The following is a 19224-nucleotide window of genomic DNA, read 5'->3' on the forward strand; positions in this document are numbered from 1 at the left end:
CCACAGACTTTAATCGGGTAACTATAGTTAAAGATCGAGCACGGGTAAGCTAGACCACAAACTTTAATCAGGTAACTATAGTTAAGAATGCCTAAACACAAGTAAGCTGGACCATAGACTTAGATCGAGTGACTATAGCTAAAAGATTGAGCCGAATAACTATCAGCAACCAATCGTGCACCATGGGGAGTTCCTCCAAATAGAGTTCCATCACTATTTCTTTCTCGTCTGAACTAAATATACCCCAATTCACCAAGGAAACTTCCGAAAATCATGAACCAAATGATATAAGACTAATAGGGGAATAGGGCATTATGGAGGTAAGGTCACAAGCTGAGTTATTGCCTAGCTAAGGCTCAGACTATTAGACTCATGTCTGATATATTAGTCTACAAGGAGCTAACTATCCGAAATGACTTCGAATAAAGCTCTAAAGCCCAGTAGTAGCAAAATTATACAAGTCTAAGGAAATACTAGTGTAAGACTAGACTAAGTCCAACCATGCTTCCAGATACACAATCACAGGGATAATAATCATCACAAAATAAAAACAACAAAAAATCATGTTACACCCCGTATTTGTGTACTTTGGAATGTTCCTAAGATTCTTAAGCTTCTTAAGTATCTTGAAAGTTTCTTAAGTTTTTGGAAGGATTCTTAAGTCTCTTAAAGCCTCTCAAGCTTCTTAGAAGTTACCATGGGATCCAGATAGTCCATAATGCTATCAAACAGCTCTAAGGAAGGGAGAATATGACACCTCATGATAAGAAAGATTGGAAATAGCATTGTAAGAATCCGTAAAAAGTTGAAGACCAAATAATGAGTCGTAGGTCTCGACTTACTTATGTAAGCTACCAACTTGGAAATTTTACATACTTAAGCTACTTGATTACATACCAATCTTACGTAGCAAAGATTACATAGGTCATAAAGTAAGACGAGATTACGAACCCACAGAGGAAAAAAGAGTAACATGTGGAAGCATAAGATAGTGCCACATGGAAGCAGCTGGAGCAAGGGGGTGGAATCCACCTACCATGTGGCAGCCTATGGTAGGAGAAAGGGATGTGTTTGCCCAATGAGGGCTTGACACATGTCATTACTTAGGACTTGACATGTGTCACCACATAGGGGTTGGCACGTGTCACCCCCCTAAAGTAGCCTATATATATATATGTTATGACTCATTCTTATCTAAAATAATTCCATTATATTCCTAGTTCAAGAGACTTCTAGATAAAGAAAGAAGAAAAGAAAAATCTAGAACTAGAGAGAGAGTAGGTTCGGCCAAGGAGAAAGAAAGGTAAGCCTCCAATTTTATTCTATGAATTAATTATCTAGGTATAACATGATGTTATGAATATGTTAGTAATTTAAATTTATGATTTTGAGTAGCACCAAAATGTTAGCAAGCAGCCTCAAAGTTTTGGTCGTACTAAAGGAACTTCCGAGGCAAGTTTTGGCGAGTTTGGTGAGTTTCGGGCAAGGTAAGGTTTTCCCTTTCAAATTGGAGGTTATGATGATTTTATAAGGTATAATAAATGTCTTAACTAAGGTTGGAATTGGAAAAATTGCATAAGGATGCTTAACGTTAGAAATAAACTAAAGTGAAGTCGTCATAGCTAAATCAATGTCGTGTAGGGTATTATGATTATGGGTCGTGGTTGTAGCTGTTGTGGTTATGTGTTACAGGGATGTAAAGGGTTATAAAAAGGGTGTGGTTGCTTCCGATAGGATGATAAGTAGTACATATAAGTCTTGCCTATTTCTGTCTTTGAAAGGGGCTTAAGGTAAGGGAAATGATGTCTAATATGAGTTTAGAGGTAATTCCATTTATCGGTTCCGGATATAATTTGTTTCTCGTAGTCACTTATAAATACTAAGGGTCCTAAATTAGTTAGGTTACTACTCCTGAGCCACCTATATGTTGAATAGTAAGTGGAAATATAAGCTCCTATTCTGAAAGGCTCTGAGAGGATAAATATCTCTGATTGCATAAGTTGTATCTCTGATTGCATAAGCTATGTGTTTGATTGCATAAATTGTATCCTTGAATGCCTAAACTGTGTGGCATTATCTTGGTACACGCCTGTGGTTCCTGAGGCCCTAATTGATGAAATCCCTAATAACATCTAAAAGGTACCTCGGAGAATTACTTGCCTAGTCTTTAAGTGATGGTTCACTTGACTATTTCATTGAGTCTCAAGATATAACCTAGTTGCATATGGTTTCTCACTACTCTACTCATGCATACGATAACCCTTCTTTTACTCAGTTCCATGATGGTTCGGGAATGTTATCATGCACAACTTTATTACTCCTTCACCAAGTCTCGAGCTGACTATATATATGTATGTATGAAGTATACGATGATAAAATACCATATATATGATGATATAATGAAAATGTGGATCGAGCCGTATATTCCTCGACATTGTTTTAAATTATGAATTGGGTCGAACGTTCGTCGGTAATGGCACTGAGTCCGATAAAGAGGCTGGGTGTGGTACGTTATGTACACTACTCTTTCACCGAGTCCCTCACTAAAGGGATGGATACTTATGTAGGCATGTATATGAAAATATAGGGATACATTTGTGACCTTGATCCCCATAGTGGACCCGATGTACTATGATGACATATACAATAAGATTATGCCATATACGATGATATGATGTTGTATACGATGACTTGATAAAATAATATACATGATGAGAGGGGATGATGATATGGTGATATGGTAATATGATGAAATAGTTATGATACTGAGTTCCTTAGTAAGCTGGGCACAACGTATGATGATGTATATGACTACGTGTCCTAAGTTGCAGGTATATTAATTTGTTAATTGTTACACTTGTCCCCTGCATCTTTTTTTAGTTATGGTCTCAGCTATGATGTGTTATGTTTTACATACTCAGTACATATATCGTACTGACCTCCCTTTTTTGAGGGGAGGGAGGGGCTGCGTTTCATGCCCGCAGGTATAGATACTTACTTTGGAGATCCGCTAGCTTAGGACACCCACTCAGCTATGTCGGAAGTGCTCCATTATTTCAGAGCCTAGTTTTTGGTGCTGATCGTATAATGGATATAGTTTTTTATTTAGGGGTACGACGGGGGACCTGTCCTGCCATATTTCACTGTTAATATTCTTAGACGTCTGTTGACATATGTAGGTGGGTTGTTTACGAGTTTGATACAATTGTGCCTATACAACATATTATAAATATTATTATATTAAGGCATCCTTATCGGCACTTGCATGACATGGTACAAATGAAAGAGGCTATATGCAGATGAATTTGCTATCACCCTCTGGATTCTTGTGTATCGTACTTATACTTGAGATTTATGTATATGGGGGTCCAGGTCGGAACCCAATCACGGCCTACGGAATTGGGTCGTGACACAGAAGTTGTATTAGAGCGGTTCTTCCTCAGAATATCCACAGACCATATCTAGTAGAGTCTTGTTTATCGATGTGTTGATCGCTACATCTATAAATAAGAGGCTACAGGGCATTTAGGATGTCACCTTTGTTTCATATCTAAGATCGTGCGATAGAGCTTAGCCATAGGACATGAAATTCCTTTTTCTAACCTTTGGTTTCAGTTGAAAAACGACATCGACAGAAGAAAATGATTGATGATATTAGAAGCTACCCAGTATATAGGTAAGTAATGGTGTGAAGGAGGCATGCTGGATAAGGTAAGAAGATTGAAATATAATTAAAATGTAAAGTCGAAGATTGAAGGGAAAAGTAGACAGGAAAGTATAACCGGTGCAGTTTGACTTGGACATATGAGGTAAGTCCATTATTTTATACTTTTGTTGATATTGGGTGCCCTGTGTGGCGATGATATGAATAAATATATATTGGTCATATGAGGCATTGTAGGTATTTCCTGAGTGCAGATTTGGCATAGTAAGGAATATAGAGAAAACTCTACTGAAATCTTTTTTTGGAATAAAAAGAGAATGAGATATAAGGTTGTAGTATATCATGAGAGATTGTATCTATGGTAACGATAAGATCCAACTAAACTAGGAGTACAATTGACTTTGGGAAATAAGTAAATTACGGTATGGGTGGTAATTAGAAGGTCGATACTTATATGGTGAGAAGAATGGTGATAGATATGAATATCTTAAGATTGCCTGCGAGATATTAAGGATGAGAATGACGAGGAAGGATAAGGGGGTTAAGTACACTTGCTCCACCAAGTGGAATTAGTCTAGAGTAAGGATTGTGAATAAAGGTTAAGAAATATTACCCTCTGGGATTGACCATAAGCAGAATATAGTGTGAATATAATGAGGATCATCATGGAAGTACGTAAGTCCTAGTAATGAAGTAACTAAAGAATGTGATTGTGAGTAAGATTATGAGTCAGCATCGAGTACATGATAAGGATGAAAGTGCATGAAGCATAAACGGGTATTATGTATATGTACCTCCATCGTGGAAAATAGTAAGACCTCCTCAAGGATGAGGGAGGTAGCTATGCAAGGCCATTGATGCGTTGTAAGTCTATTAAGAGGAATAAGTGGTATTCACTGGGATAAAGATAGTGTTATAGCAAAGCTAGAAACACGTGTCATCAGAGTATAAGTGCCCCTGCATGGAGAATCGGACACGATTATAAGCACTAGTGACGTACTGATTGGGATGAAGGAAATGCGGCTTCGACTAAGCTACTACATTAGTTATATTACTAGAGTACCAATACTTGGACTAGATTGTGTACTATTTATCGAGAATTCTAAGCACCCCATGGTTGTATTAAGGTTTCTTACAGGGGAAACCTAAAGTATAGATGAGTTAACAGAAGGTGTAGACATGGTGAAGTATGTCAAATATGTTAGAACAAAATCATATGCATATGAACAGTTGAAAATAAACAGAGGATGACATGGGTACGCCCTTAAAGGGGGAAGTAGATGAGAGAAATACACGCGTGAGATGAAATCAACTAACACTATCACATATTGACAGGAATGGTTACATTTCAAGCGAGATCCCATACTAGCACAAGTTAGTAGAATCTTGAGGCTCATAATAAACAGATAGGAGCCGTAGTATCTGAGACCGTGCGAAGAATCATTGGTATAACCCTAAGGGATGGGTTCCTACCACAAGGGGTGAATACGATAAGAGAGTAGGACTGAGCAAACTAAGGACCGTGTAAAGGGTAGTAGGGCTGTGTTTGGGTACAAATTAAGATATGGCAAAAACATTATTGGCCACTGATATAGTGACATACAAGTAGCAAGGAGAAATAATAAAAAATCTCTTATGGTAGGAAATGAGGAGACCAAGGAGTACGTAAAGGAAGAAAAGAAAGGGGTAGGACAAAATAGCATTGCCGCAAGCAAGTTCTAGTGGGAAGTCGATATGTAAAGCAAGATTGGCTGAGAAATGAAAAGATTATGTCTATCTTATATAGGTTGTATCAGAATGGTTATGCAACCTATGGATATGTATATATTGAGTATAGGGTCAAGTGAGAAGTACACAAGAAAAAGAGCTAGGATGTTTTGGATACATTACAGAGAGATATCAAGATGGGTTAGACGAAACTACCGAGATGGGGTGAGTACTAAGGGAAAACTAGGACCTAGCCGTGGGTGAAATAATGATCTATCCTAACATCGAGTGTAAGACAGGGGCATAGAGGGCAAGGTGAAGCATGAATACATGCGAGAAAATGTTAAGGTAAATCTTGGGCTAGGTTGAGTGCCTTCACACATTGTTGCAAGGATTGCAATGGAATGTGACACGAGGACTTCCCAAGAGGGTCACCCATCCTAGTACTGCTATGATCGCATGAGATGGAAGAATCCGAACTAGCGGCGAAGCAGTGACACGAGATTATGTACCTAGAGTGTTACAAGTTACATTAAGGGAATTATAAAAGGGCTTAAGAAAAGCAAGAAGGATTAGCTGCCACTGTTCTTCAACATAATACGTACTTGTATGCCACTGTTCTTCAACATAATACCAGTTAATGATAGGCAAACCACGAAATGGCTATACAGGTCATTGTGTGAGGAAACTTCAGCACAACTTGGTAGCCGACTCTAATGGGCAAAAAGCAAAACCCAAAAGGCGAGGGTACTAGTTAATTTCATTAAAAAAAGGTAAGAAGTAATGTACGAGGTCAAAGATTCCACAATATGAACTTGGCGACAAGACTTACTTTGCACTCCTTAGACAGATAATTCTATATGGAATGTTATCCGCAGATTAACAAGATCAGCCCATGTTTCTCCAATCAAAGACTACTGCTCAGTCGAGATGGTATAAAATTATAGGTCAAGAGGGTGGTAGGACCTTATGGAGTTCCCATAGCTATTATCCTAGATAAAGGAGCCCAAGTTATAATTAACTACTGAAGACCAGTTTACGAAGAGATTAGGAAGACAGATAGGTCTTCGTACACTATTTTACCCTCAGACTGATGGACAAACTAAGCTTACTAGCTAAACGTTAGACGATATGTTGCAGGCCTATACGGTTGATTCCAAAGGTAGCTTAGAGAATTGCCTACCACCTGTCAAAAGTACTTACAATATTAACTATCATTCTAGTATCCAGATGACCCCGTACAAGACTTGGTATGGCGGACTGTGTAGGTCGCCAATTGATTGGTTTAATGGTAGTAAAACATGACTAATACGCATAGATGTGGTTCAATAAGTGGTATAGAAGGTGAAGCTTATTCGGGAGAGATTATTAGTAGTTATGAGTCGACAGAAGTCATATGTGAATAATCGACATCGATCTCTAGAGTTTCAAGTTATAATTAAGCACTCTCAAAAGTGTCATCCACAGAAAAAGTAATGAGAGCCAGCAAGAAAGAGGGCCTTAGTCCGAGATGCATTGGCTCTTATCAGACCCTCCACCGAATAGGCAAGGTTGCCTATGAGTTGTACTTACTGCCGAATCCAGAAACAGTACATCCAGTCTTCCAAGTATCGATGCTTCATAAGTATGTTGGTGATCCTTCCTGAGTATATTCCATAGAGGATATCTAGGTTATCCTATGAGAAGAAATAGGTCACCATTCTGGATCGGCAGAGTAGGAGGTGGTGAATTAAGGACGTAGCTTCCGTCAAGGTGTTATGGAGAAACTAGAGTCGCGAAGAAATGACTTGGGGAGATAAAAAGGAAATGAAGCACAAGTATCCATACCTATTCTCTACGTCTGCAGGTAATACCAACCTTTGTAACTCTGATATTAATTGCTCGGTGAAAGTATGTGTTATTACGATGGAACAGAGAAACTCTTTATATAGTCAGTATAATATCTTGAGGAGGGTTTTGGTTCACATTCTAGGATGAATTTTCTAAATGAGGGTAGGATGTTACACCCAGTACTTTTGTACCTTGGAAGGTTCCTAAGCTACTTAAGCTTCTTAACTATCTTGAAAGGTTCTTAAGTTTTTGGAATGATTCTTAAGTCTCTTAAAGCCTATCAAGCTTCTTAGAAGTTACCATGGGATCCAGATAGTCCATAACGCTATCAAACAACTCTAAGGAAGGGAGAATCTGACACCTCATGATAGAGAACATTGAAAATAGCATTGTAAAAATCCATAGGATGTTGAAGACCAAATAATGAGTCGTAGGACTTGACTTACTTACGTAAGCTACCAACTTGGAAATTTTACATACTTAAGCTACTTGAGTACATACCAAGCTTATGTAGAAAGGATTACATAAGTCGTAAAGTAAAATGAGATTATGAACCCACAAGGAGGAAAAGAGAGTGACACATGGAAGTATGAGAGAGTGACATGTGGTAGTAAGGGAGAGTACCATGTGGAAGCAGCTGGAGCAACGGGGTGGAACCAACCTGCCACGTGGTAGCCTATGGTAGGAGGAAGGGATGTGTTGGCCCAATGAGGGCTTGACATGTGTCACCACTTAGGGCTTGACATGTGTCACCACTTAGGGTTTGACACATGTCACCCCCCTTAAAGTATCCTATATATATATATATATTTTATGACTCATTCTTAACTAAAATAAAGTAATTTATCTTCCTAGTTCAAGAGACTTCTAGAGAAAGAAAGAAGAAAAGAAAAATCTAGAACTAGAGAGAGAGTAGGTTCGGCCAAGGAGAAATAAAGGTAAGCCTCCGATTTCATTCCGTGAATTAATTATCTAGGGTAAACAAGGATGTTATGAAGATGTTAGTCATGTAAATTTATGATTTGGAGCAGCACCAAAATATTAGCAAGAAGCCTCAAAGTTTTGGTCGCACTAAAGGAACTTCCGAAGCAAGTTTTGGCGAGTTTCGGGCAAGGTAAGATTTTCCCTTTCAAATTGGAGTTTATAATTTTATAAGGTATATTAAATGTCTTAAATAAGTTTGGAAGTGGAAAAATTGCATAAGGATGCTTGACGTTAGAAACAAACTAAATTGAAGTCGTCATAGCTAAATCGAAGTCGTGTAGGGTATTGTGATTGAGGGACGTGGTTGTAGTTTCTTTGGTTGTGTGTTGTAGGGATATAAAGGGTTATAAAAAGGGTGTGTTTTCTTTTGGATTCATCCACACGACCCCCCGTTTAGTATGGTTAAAGGTTTTACAAAATAAAGTTTAAAAACTCTAGTTTGGTATCGTAGTTGAGGTTGTTTGGAGTTGTATTGGGTAATGTTGAAGTGATTTACTTATATATGAATCTGCTGGTTGTTTTTGTTGGTATGGTTGTTGAAACGAATTGAACTGAAAATCTTTTCTGGAGATATCCTTGGCCGAGTGGAATCTCGAGGTTGTTGAAGTTATAGGGGAGATGTTGCCCGATTTTTGGTAACTTTGGAACTAGTAACAAACTAGTCGAGGGTATTGGATAAGGAAATTATTCCTATGGGTACTTGGTTGTAGAGTTGGAAATCGGAAAGTGAAAGGTCATTAACCTTAGTATTACTCTCATGTTATTAGGTAAAGGAAGTAACGAGGCGAGCTGGATTACAGTTAATCCACAAAAGGTATGTGAAGCTTACCCTTTCTTTTCTTTTGGCATGTCTTAGCCTTAAGTTATATATATATGAAATTTGGGAGTCATTCCATTCATAAAGCGTTGAGTAGGAGTCAAGACCCTTGTTCACTTCTGGATGTTAGAACTCCTGCAATAAGTGGAGTCCTCTCCTTTCAAGTCTTCTATAGGATGATAAGTAGTACATATAAGGCTTGCCTATTTCTCTCTTTGAAAGGAGCTTAAGGTAAGGGAAATGATGTCTGATATGAGTTTAGAGGTAATTCTATTTATAGGTTTCAGATATAATTCGTGACTCGTAGTCACTTTTGAATATTAAGGGTCCTAAAGTAGTTAGATTACTACTCCCAAGCCACCTATATGTTGAATAGTAAGTGGAAATATAATTTCCTATTCTGAAAGGCTCTGAGAGGATAAATGTCTCTGATTGCATAAGTTGTATCTCTGATTACATAAGATATGTGTCTGATTGCATAAATTGTGTCCTTGATTACATAAACTGTGTGTCATTATCTTGGTACACGCCTGTGGTTCCTGAGGCCCTAATTGATGAAATCCATAATAACAACTAAAAGGTACCTCGGAGAATTACTTCCCCAGTCTTTAAGTGATGGTTCACTTGACTATTTCATTGAGTCTCAGGATATTACCTAGTTGCATATGGTTTCTCACTACTCTACTCGTGCATACGATAACCCTTCTTTCATTGAGTCCCATAATGGGCCAGGAACGTTATCGTGCACAGCTTTATTACTCCTCCACCAAGTCCCGAGCTGGCTATATATATGTATGTATGAAGTATACGATGATGAAATGCCATATATGATGAAATTAAAGCATACAATGACGGTGTATGTGATAAAGTTATTCATCGAGTCCTGGGCCAGATATATATATATGATGACATAATGAAAATATGGATCGAGCCATACGTTCCTCGGTATTGTTTTAAATTATGGATCGGACTGAACGTTCCTCGGTATAGTTTACTATGTGATAGTGGCACTGAGTCCCATAAAAGGGCCGGGTGAGGTACGTTATGTACATTATTCTTTCATCGAGTCCCTCACTAAAGGGCCGGATACTTACGTAGGCATGCATATGAAAATATAGGGACACACTTGTGACCCCGAGCCTCATAGTGGACCGAATGTACTATGATGACATATACGATAAGATTATGTCGTATACGATGATATGATGCCGTATACGATGACCTGATGAAATAATACACATGATGAGAAGGGATGATAATATGGTGATATGGTAAGATGATAAAATAATTATGATACCGAGTTCCTTAGCGAGCCGGGCACAGTGTATGATGATGTATTTGACTACGCGTCCTAAGGTGCAGGTACATTAATTTGTTAATTGTTACCCTTGTCCCCTGCATCCTTGTTTCAGTTATGGTCTCAGCTATGATGTGTTATGTTTTACATACTCAGTACATATATCGTACTGACCTTCCTTTCTTCGGAGGAAGGGGCTGCATTTCATGCCCACAAGTACAGGTACTTACTTTGGAGATCCGCCAACTTAGGACTCCCACTCAGCTATGTCAGAAGTGCTCCACTATTCCAAATCCTACCTTTTGGTGCTGATTATATAATGTATATAGTTATTTATTCAGGGGTACGACGAGGGCCCTGTCCTGCCATATGTCATTGTTAATATTCTTAGACGTCTGTAGACATATGTAGGTGGTTTGTTTACGAGTTTGATTCAGTTGTGCCTATATGACATATTATAAATGTTATTATGTTAAGGCAGTCTTGTCGTCTCTTGCATGACATGGTGCAAAGGAAAGAGGCTATATGCAGACTAATTTTCTATCACCCTCTGGATTCTTGTGTATAGTTCTTATAGTTTAGATTTATGTATATGGGGGTCTAGGTCAGACCCTAGTCATGGCCTACTGTGTTGGATCGTGACTGAAGATAGGAGTCATGCTAATACAGTCCAACAACTACCCGAAATAAGGCCTATGACATGGATTTTAGGAATCTAGTATGCTCGACACCCAAACCCCTCAAAAATCATACAAATCAATTTACAATTGACTGAACATGCTTAGTCTTACGAGGAAAAACCATAGCCTACCTAAGAACCGACCACACGTACTCTAACTCACGAAATCATAGCTTTTAACTTTTGAGTGGCCTCCGAATGCTTCCACGCTATCCATAATAGAAACACAGTGTTAATAAGATTGTTATGACACTAAAATTACCGAATTTGGGGACAAACCAATTTTGGAGTGTAAAATGAAAAATGTGCTACCCGCATCCGGGATTTTGAAATTGACCTCAAAATAGGTTCTAAACATCACTTCAAGTTCACAAATTAGAATTATATCACAATTCGCAGTGGAAAACTATACAAGATGAGCATGCAACTAAATTCACAAAAACCCGAACTAAAGAAGAAAATGGCAGCTTCTTGATCATCAAATTCCAAAAACATGAGGCAATCCCAATCCAAGAAAATTATACTACGAATTTTCTTGCAAAAAATCCATCAATCTAGCCTCAAAAATCACTCAAAATGGAGTTCATATGATCAAGATAAAATCTCCACAATTTTAATAAAATACCACTCCAAAAATCACTAAGGCAGTAGCTAAATTTGAATTCTTACCTCACGTGAAGCTTCTACTCGTGTTTTCGAGCTCACCAATAGATTCCCCACGAACCTTTACTAAATTTGACCTCAAAATCGCCTAATTTAAGCTTAAGATGAAGGAGAAAACTATGTTGGAAATTTGAAAAATGAGCTGAAAATTCATCCTTCGTCTTTATTAAAAGACCAGGAAATTGGCCTTCGCGAATGCGGCTACAGTTATCCGTGAATACAGAGACCAAGAAACTTGACCTTCACGAGCGTGGCTAGAGGCCCACGATAGCAGAGGCCAAAGACTTAAGCCTTCACAAACACGGTCAAGGCTCCACAATAATGGAGACAAAATTCATGGACCTCCTCGAACACGGATAGGGGCCCGCGATCATGGAGAGTAAATGGTGTTGCACAATATATCAGCTAAAAGCTGAGTTTTTCACTAAGTTCAAATACTCCAACGAGGTTCTCAAAATTCATTCAGATTCCTGTGCACACAAAAGAGATATGCTACCCTACCAAATTTGATGTTCCAGACTAAGTGGTGCAGTACAAATATTTATAGAAGATCGTTGCGAATGAAAGTGGGTCCCACACCCAAAGGCCATTTTTAGCCAAATTCCACAATGGACCTCGAAATTAGATCGGAAACCTCAAAAAGCAAATGAATGGTCGTTCTATACTTAAATCGACTTTCTAGAACTAACTGCGCTATCAAAATTTTCACCCGAGCGCATTTTTCAAGAATGTTGACCAAAGTCAATTGTGAGCCAAATTTCAAAGGAAAAAATGCCAAATGGTCCCAAATTCATAGTGATTGCCTCAGTGCTCATGCTGACCATGCTACTAGCCTAATTAGTCCATTTTGAAATTGATGGAACTACAAAATTCCGTTCTAAGGTTGTTTTTCTAAAGTTATGACCAAAGTCAACTTTTTATGTTAAAAAAGCTCCAAAACAGAGAAATGGGCCTAAAACTTAAACGAACAACCAGGTGACCAAACATTCAATGCCAGTAAGTCATAAATGACTTGGGGTCGCTACAGGAATGATCTAACCGACGGAATGAATGATTAAATTCAAATATGACCTGGAGGGTCATTACAGTAAAGGAATTCCATAGAAGCCAACCTTGAACGACCATATATGTTGTACAAACCGTATATTGGTTTGTGAAGTTCGTTCCAACAGTTTTAAGTCAATGACTTTTTAGTCTTTTTTGCTTTTTAAATTCTTATACTACTTCATTTTGGGCTTATTTTTTAAGGTCTATATCATTTTGGACTAATTTTGGAGGGTTTAGCTGATCCCTAAGTCTCGTAATCTCCCCATTCACTCTCATTCTCCCAAAAATATAATTCTTATGTCTCATATTGTCTTCTGATAATGTCCAAATATACATCTCGAAAAGAAATTTAAACGATCGTTTGTAATATATTTACCTAACTATGAGTCGGAGTCGATCCCACAGAGAATATGGGAGAATATTGTCAACAGAAAAATTTAACTTCAAAGTCATTATTTAAAAAAGGGGGGGATTTAAATTGAAACAAAAATAGAAAGTACTACAATAGCTTGGACTAAATATTTATTTGTACTTTGATTATAGAATTAACTAGGAATGTGTTCCCCATGATTTCATAACTCAGCAAGAACATTATATGAGTGATTGATTTTAGTTCTTAACATGCAACATTGGTAAGGTAATATCACCAAGTCCTTGATCCGGCAAATATGTGAATACCACCACATAACTTGATCCATTTGCGGGTGTATGTTGTACTAACCCTTATCAGTGATCCCAGATTTAGATATCCTTTGATCCGTTCAAGCTAAATAAATGAGCATTATTAGCCTCAAATCTCATTGTTTAATCCTTTTCCTCATCCGTTACCTCCTTGATCAAGCAAGTAAAACTAAGACGGGTTCTAACGTTTGCAACTTTTAAAAAGGAATTAAAGAAAAAAAATAATACGTGCATAAAATCCATTCAAGAAACACTTTTTATATTAACTTACTTTGATAATTCATCATGGTTCTCACAAACCTAATTATGCAATTTAGCTACTCATAATTTGAAAATCTTAATTTAGAAATTATAGAAAAAAATATTAATTATGAACTTACAAATCGAATAGAATAAATTCAAAATCTTGAATTAATGAAGAAAATTTAACAAACATATAGAAGAAAAAGAATAAACCAAATTTTTAGCTTTAACGACGACTCTTTCAAAATTCCAAAGCTATAAAAATCTAAGTCCTAGGTTAAAAGCTAGTTGTGAGTTATGTGTTCATTGTCCTCAAATTATTTTTATGGACTATTTATGGATATGGAAAACCCCAAGTAAAATAATTGAATCTAAAAAAATTTGAGAAACCCAAAACCCAAAGAATTAGATTCCCATGTTAACTGTGTATGTTGCGCTGTAATTCTTGTTGAAAATTGTCACGTGGCAAACTTCTTTCTTCAATTATAATTGAAATTTCACACAACAACATATATAGAAATATTAATATTATATTCAAATCCTTCCATTTAGCTATCTTCTTGATTTCCTTATTTAATTCTTCATTTTTAATTCTCTTTGTCTCAAAACTTCTTCATCTTCACATCAATTTAATTATACAAGTAAAATAGACTGTTGTAATGACTCTCTTGGTAATTTTTGAATTTAGGCATTCATTCTATCATTTAAAGCATTTTTATAGCAACCCCAAGTCATTTATGACTTGCTAGGACTAACTGTTTGGTCGTCTGATCGTTCGTTTGGGTTTTAGGCCCGTTTCCCTGCTTTTGAGCTTTTATAACTTAAAAAGTTGACTTTAGTTATAACTTAAGGAAAATGACATCATAAGGGATTTTTGATAGTTCTATCAGCTCCAGAATAGCCAAATTAGGTTAGTATCATGGTCGTCATTAGTATCAACGGAATTGGTATGAGTTTAGGACCATTTGGCGTTTTTGCCTTTTAAATTGGGCTATAGTTGACTTTTGTCAACATTCTTGAAAAATTCACTTAAATAAAAGTTCTGACAGTGCAGTTAGCTTCGAAATGTCAAATTTCTTCTTGAAAGACCTCGTTCGCTTTCTGAGGCTTTTGATCTAATTTTGAGGCCCGTTGTGGAATTTAACTCAAAATGGCCCTTGTATGTGGGACCCACTTTCAAGCAAAACAACCTCGTATGGAAATTTCAAATGCGCTGTTGAGTTTGAAATGTCAAATTTGGTGAGGTAGCATATCACATTTGCGTGCACGAGATTCTAAACGAATTTCGAGCACCCTGTCGAAATATTTGAACTTGTGAAATATTAGTGTTTTTAGATAATATTTGGTGCAAGGAGTTTTGTTCTCCGCGATCGCACGCCCTTGTCCGTATTCGCGGAGGTTCATGAAATTGTTCTCTGCAATGGCCGTATTTGTGGAGGTGTAAGTCTTTGGCATCCGCATTCGCGAAGCACTTTGGCGGCGTTTGCGAAGGACAAAGTCCTGGTCTTTAATGAAAGACCAAGGACGATTTTCAAATTTATTCCAAACTTCCAACCTCGATATTTCCTTCATTTCAAGCTCAGTTTAGGCAATTCAAAGGTCTAAATGCAAGAGAATTTGTTGAAGAATCCGGTGGTGAGCTCATAATCTTGAGGATAAGTTTAGTGTAAAGTAACTTTATGCAATTAGCTACTGATTTATCTATTTTCGGAGTGATATTTTGTTGAACATTGGAAAATTATAACTTGGCCAATTTAACTCCATTTTTAGTGTTCTTTGAGGCTAGATTGTGTTTTTTTTTGTAAGTATTAGCATAGTATGTTTAATTTGGGTCGTTGGTTTGTCATTTATGAGAAATGGTAGCATAAAGTTGCTACCATTTTCATCTTTTTAGCCCAAATTATAAGAATTTTCATTGCATGCTCATTTTGCATAGTTTCCTAACCCCGTACTATTTATCAAATTAATTTGTGTGCTTGGGGTGCTGTTTAGAACCTACTTTGGGGTTAATTCTGGGTTTCCAAATGCGGGTCCCACTTTTCCCATTTTAGATTCCGAAATTGGCTTGTCTCTAAATTCAATAATTTTAGTGTCATACTGATCGTATTAATATTGTGATTCTATTATTGTTAGTGTGGAACCATTCTGAGGCTGCTCAGAAGGGAAAAGCTTTGGTTTCGTGAGTTGGAGCACGCATGGTTGGCTTATAGGTAGGCTACGGTTTTTCCCTCATTAGACTGAGCAATTTTAGGAAATTATATATTGAATTGTATGAGTTTGGAGGGGTTTGGGTGTCGAGCATGCTAAATTCCTAGATTCCATGCCATAGTTGCTATTTTTAGAAAATTGTTAGAATGTTTCAGCATGACTCATGTGGTTGTCGGTTGTTCCTATCTTGTAATGAATATTCTGCTTGTGGTTATATATTTGGAAGCATGTTGGGCCTTAGTCTAGGCTTAGACTAGTGATTGGCCTAGACTTGCGCTAGTTTGGTGTTGTTAGGCCTTAAAACTTCTCCGATGTTATTTCAGACGGTTAACTCCCTGTAGACTAATATAGCAGACCGGAGTTTGATAGTCTATGCCTTATTTAGGAAGTAACTCAACTTGTGACCGTACCTCCATATTGTCTTATTTTCCTATCGGTCCTATGTTTTTTCTTGATTTTGGAAGTTTTCTCAGTGATTTGGGTTATATTTGGTTTGAGCTAGAGTGGTGGATTGATGACGCTCAATTTAGGGGTACTCCCCATGAGGAACGGTTGGCCGCTGATTCTAATTTGGTCTAATTCCTTAGCCAATAAAACCCAGTCGAAGTCCATGGTATAGCTTGCTTGTGTTCGGCTCCTTAGAAACAAATACCCTATCAAAGTCTGTGGTCCAGTTTACCTGTGTCCAGGCTTCCAAGCTAAAGATACCCAGTTAAAGTCCGTGGTCTAGCTTACCCATGCTTGACCTTGGCTACAAATACCAGATTAAAATCCGTGATCTAGCGTACTCATGTTGACTCAATAGCTACAGCTACCCGATTGCAGTACGTGGTCCAGCTTGCACATTGTTAAATTCTTGATTCCCTGATGAGTCTTCGATTTAAGTTTTCATCTACTCTCTGTGGTGGGTTTAGGTGTTAGAGTTTGGAAATGGTTCGGTTCAAGTCTAGGGGATGGTGGTATTATTAAAATTCTTTTTCTCCCATTCATTTTCTGTCAACTATTCTTGCATTTGTCGGGCTTATGTGAGTCCGTGCAGGTGGTTACCCTTTATTTGTGCATGAGTATACCCATCGGATTATAGGAGCCTGGCTGGGTTAGTTAGATTCTTTGTTTGTTTGTTAGTACGCTCATGTACATACCTTTATTTAATTTTTTCCCTATCTTTGGTTGTGATCTTTTACTTACTTTTCAGTTTACTCTTGCTTAGCTTTCTCAGTCGGCCTATGATGCCTATTGGGTACCTATTTTTTTGGTACTCATACAACACTTTCCATCTATATTTGTGATGTAGGTCCGAGTATTAGCTACCGGCATTAATTCAAGCCAGCTGCGATCATGATCTGAAGAGAGGGTTGTTACACCCTACACTTTTGAACCTTGAAATATGTTCCTAGTCTTCTTGAAAGTGTCCATGATATCCCCATTGTCCAGACACTATCAAATGACTCTAAGAAGGGGAGGATGTGATATCCTATAGTAGGAAAGGTTGGAAATAGAGTCGTGGGAATCTGGAATGAGTTGAAGGCCAAGAAATGAGTTGTAGGACTCTATTTACCTACGTAATCTACTAATTTAGAAGTCTTATACACTTGAGCTACTTAAGGACATACCAAGCCTACGTAGCAAGGATTACATGGGTTCTTAAAATAAGATGAGATTATGAACCCATGAGAAAGAGAAAAAGATGACACGTGGCAGCCTAGGAAGGTGACACATGGAAGCACCTCAAGCAAGTAGGTGACCCACTTGCTTGGGAGAGGTGGACCCCACTGCCATATGGCAGCACCCTATTGGCAGCATGAATATGTGGCCCAATAAGGGCTAGACATGTGTCACCCTATGGGGATGAAACATGTCACCTCCAAAGACACCCTATATATGTATGTTAAGTGACTAAGGAATTCATTCCTTACCTTAAAACTTAGGCAAAAGCTGAAAAAGTTTTAGCGCAAAGGAACATAGCTACGGATGGCTCCTTTTCAGGGTAAGTTCCAATTTTCCTCCGTAAATTAACTATCTACGGTGTTCATCAACCAATGGAGATGTATATATGTATCTTACAATGTCTACGGAATTAATTCTTTAGCTTGAAACTTGAGAGAAAGTTGAAAGAACAAAGAGAGAAAATGTTAAGAACTAGTTAACAAACCCGTTTTTGGAAGGGACTATTGTTAGTAATATTGGTATAACTTCTTTTGTACAGCTTCATTTCGAGTGATTTAATATGTTTTGGAAAGATATTTCATAGGTATATAACTTTAATTTGCCTTTAAAATCCACTTTTGCCATTATCTGCTCGAAAAAGGGTGATGAAGTATAGAGGAGGTACTGCCCAGATTTTGGTTTTGGAAATCTTACACGGACTGCTGTTGGTATTTTTGTCATATCCTTTTTTACAGAATTTATGTGGGGGTGATTCGAAATTTTGTTCGACCTTAATACACATGTATATAACTTTAATGGAGGACATAAATCCTGTTTCCCTCAATTACCCCTTCGAAACGAAGCGACAATGCAAGACAGTAAGCTGTCCAGAATTCACGTTTTTATAGTTTTGAGTGAGTTGTTTGGGGTTTGTATTGTGTAATGTTTGTGTGAATTACTTGTATATATGTTGCAGGTTTTATTGTTGGTTGGTTGTAGTTACTAGGGGTGTGATTGGAAATTTAGATAGGGCATGTTATAGGAGAGATGCTGCCCAATTTTCATTAGCGCCTTAACTAATTAAAGGACTAGTCGAGGAAACGGACAAGGAAATAGATTCCATGAATATTAAGGTGCAACTGAAGGTGCTGGAAAGTCCAGAGTGGTTGATATTTGTATTACTTCCATTTTGAATAGGTTCAAAGGATGATGAGGCGAACATGACAAAGAGTAACTCGTATGAGGTATGTAAAGCTTTTTCTTGGCATGTTTTGGTATAAGTACGTACAACTATCTTTCTTTGCTTTTGGCAAGTCTTAGCCTTAAGTGAATTGTATGTGGAATGTGGGGATAATTCCATTCCCAGAACTCTAGGTATGCCTCATAATCCCTAACTACAGTTAGGTGTTGACACCCCTACAAGAATTAAGCATTGCCTGTTAAGGCTTCTACATGCTAAAGAGTAGTGTATAGGAAACTATCTTTCCTCTCTCTTGATATGTACTTGGTATGAAAATGAGATTATGATGCCATAGTTGTTCACCGAGCCTCAGGATGGGTCGAGTACGAGATATGTATATAATGACCACCTGAAGGAAAGTACAGACTATATAGATTTACTCTCTTTCTTTTCTGGCATGTCTTAGTGGTAAGTTAAATATGATGTGAGCTCCGGAATAACTCCATTCTTAACATCTCCTATTTACTTTTGAATATCGAACTTTGATAGTAGTTGAACTATTTCCCTGGAAACTTCT

The sequence above is a fragment of the Solanum dulcamara genome, chromosome 10, assembly GCF_947179165.1.
Source record: "Solanum dulcamara chromosome 10, daSolDulc1.2, whole genome shotgun sequence".
Lineage (NCBI taxonomy): Eukaryota > Viridiplantae > Streptophyta > Magnoliopsida > Solanales > Solanaceae > Solanum > Solanum dulcamara.